Source organism: Pteropus vampyrus, unplaced genomic scaffold, assembly GCF_000151845.1.
Source record: "Pteropus vampyrus isolate Shadow unplaced genomic scaffold, Pvam_2.0 Scaffold30, whole genome shotgun sequence".
NCBI classification, from domain to species: Eukaryota; Metazoa; Chordata; class Mammalia; order Chiroptera; family Pteropodidae; genus Pteropus; species Pteropus vampyrus.
The window spans coordinates 7,683,954-7,686,453 of NW_011888811.1; the positions used below are offsets into that span (position 1 = coordinate 7,683,954).

Sequence of the window (2,500 nt, forward strand, 5' to 3'; positions counted from 1 at the left end):
GAGCAGAGCTTTAGATAATCTGTTATACCTTAAGGCAGAGAGATAATGGATCAGTAAATAGAATAATTCTGAAGGATGGGACCACATCATTAGGCTGACAGGATGTAAAAGTGACCTGTCATGTGAATCAACTGTATCTTGGATTTGAACTTAGGATACAAGGCATGAAAAGGTTTAGAGATTAGAGTGGTGGTCCTCACACTGTAGTCTGGGGACTTCTGAGGGTTCCTGAGATATTTTAAGAGGTTTATGAGGTCAAAACTGTTTTCATAATAATGTTAAAATATTTGTCTTTCCATTCCCATTCTCTCATAAGTGTACAGTGGAGTTTTCTAGAGGCTACATGGCATATGACATATAACAAACTGAATGCAGAAAACAATATGAAAATCCAGCTGTCTTCTACTAAGCCAGACATTAAAGAGGTTTTCGGAAATGTCAAACAATGACACTATACTAATTTTTTGTTGTTGGGGAAATACAGTTATTTTTCAAAACTGTATTATTTATGTTAACACATAATGTTTTTATTATTTTAAAAAGTGAATTTATAAAAAATTTTTTTTCAGTTTTAATTTTGAATACAGCAAGTATAGGTAGATATAACCTACATGATAAAAGCTGTTTGTGTTCTCAATTATTTAAGAGTGAAAAGTGTTTTGAGGACATAAAATTTGAGAACTGTTGGATTAAAGAATAAATATGATTTTCAATTAAAGTTCTTGCAGAAGACTCGGTCAGGCAAGCATGGTTTCTTTTTGGCTTCTGACACCTAGACTCTGGGCACAAAATACAATGTGAGCTGGAGATTTAGCCATCAAAGGGTAATATAATTAGTATGGTTTAAACCAATTTGTATAACTTTGCCCGAAATTTCCCTTTGGGATTAAAATGAATATGTTGTTTACTTTGACCAAATTGATCAGAAACTGACTATCTCTGCCCAATGCAGACACCTAAAGCCACCAGAGTTCTGTGTGGAGAGGTCTCTCTCTAACTGACACAGTATGTAACAGTCATGGTTTCTGGTGGTAAGCAACAGAGGCTGACTCTGGCTAATTGGGCAGAGAAGTTGTTTATCAAAAGGGTATTGGGGGTTCTTGAAATTCTTAGGGGAAATGGATAGCCAGGCTTGAAGCAAAGCTTCCGGGAGCAATAAAAATATCACTCCGAAGCACCGGACTAATTGGGGACCCACTGCCCCTGCTGTCACCTCACCAATCCCTCAAGAAAACGACCGCTGCCTCTGTGCCAAGGGCTCAACCTCACAAACACTGTCAGGCCCCTTGCTACCATTCTTGCCAGCAAAATAGATCTCCCAGAAAATCTTTCAGAGTTGCTTTCTTTGGAATCAATGTTTATAGGAATTCGGCTCTGTTGCTGCTACCAGCTGTAAGACCTCAGGTAAGTCACTTAAACTCTCAAAGCCTCGGTGATCTTGTTTGTTTCCTTGGGTAGATATGATGCTTAGGTTAATTTCCGGGATGATGATAACAAATAATATTGTGTGGATCTAGTAAGCACCCAATAAATGGTAGCCATTAATATTACCAATCTTTAGGCTCTGTAATAGGAAGACATTTTTCCCTAAAAGGGGAAGGGGAAGCTGAGGCCTGGGGACCTGCATAAAACGTGAGCAAGAGCTAACATTAGGATGCGCTTCTGAGCTCATTGATTCTGGGTCCAGCTCCTACCCCGTTCGTAAGCCTCCTTACCTCCTAGTGCAATCGAAATATGGCAGAAATAATAAAGATCTCATATTAGCAGGCTATTTTTGGGTGGGAAGATTCAAGGAGAGTTTAACTTACCTTTCTTACCCTTTTGAAAATTTACTGAGTACATAGTGTTAAAAAACAATTTCTAAAAAATTTAGATAGCAGTAAAGCTGTTTTCATTCAAAGATTTGTCTCAATTTGTGTTCCCCGCAAAGCTGAGCCTGAGATCCTCACCTCAGGGAGTAGGTAGTTTCTGCAGGAGGTGATCAAAGTTTAGGTCCTGGTTTTCGAATGAACTAGGGGGCTTAATTGAGATGAGCATTTCCTGAGTGAGGATCAGTGATCAGGATGACCCGAATAACCGATTCCACGGTGAAATGAGTTTGGGAGGTGCTGGGACAAAGAGGGTGCGAGCATTTTTTACTGCCGGACGTCTCAAGGCCTTCACCCAACTGATGCACACTGAGAATCCCCAGGAGGGACACACAGCCCCAGTCCCTATCGTGACTCCAGGAGGACTTGGAGGAGGACTTGGAGGATCAGTACTCTTGTGAGCACTTTGGGAAATGCTGGATGATCTCAGAGGTTCACTTGGAGCTATAAAGCTAGTGATTTCTATAATCTCATGTTCCCCAAGTCAGCAAGATGAGGAATCATGTTTAAAATCATTTTCAAAACCAAGAAGTCAATTATGGGTAGAACTGGAGCTCAGACCCAAAGCTTTTGAGCCATTTCCCCCCGTAAATGTGAAGAAGGCAGGCCTTATGGGTTGAATGAACTGTGTC

General features: G+C 40.3%; 1 long non-coding RNA gene across 2 annotated transcripts in view; it reads right to left on the reverse strand.

Moving 5' to 3' along the window:
- LOC105289902 overlaps nt 1-2,500 on the reverse strand; it is a 101,789-nt gene that overhangs the window by 22,679 nt on the left and 76,610 nt on the right. The gene's annotated exons all lie outside the window — the stretch shown is intronic.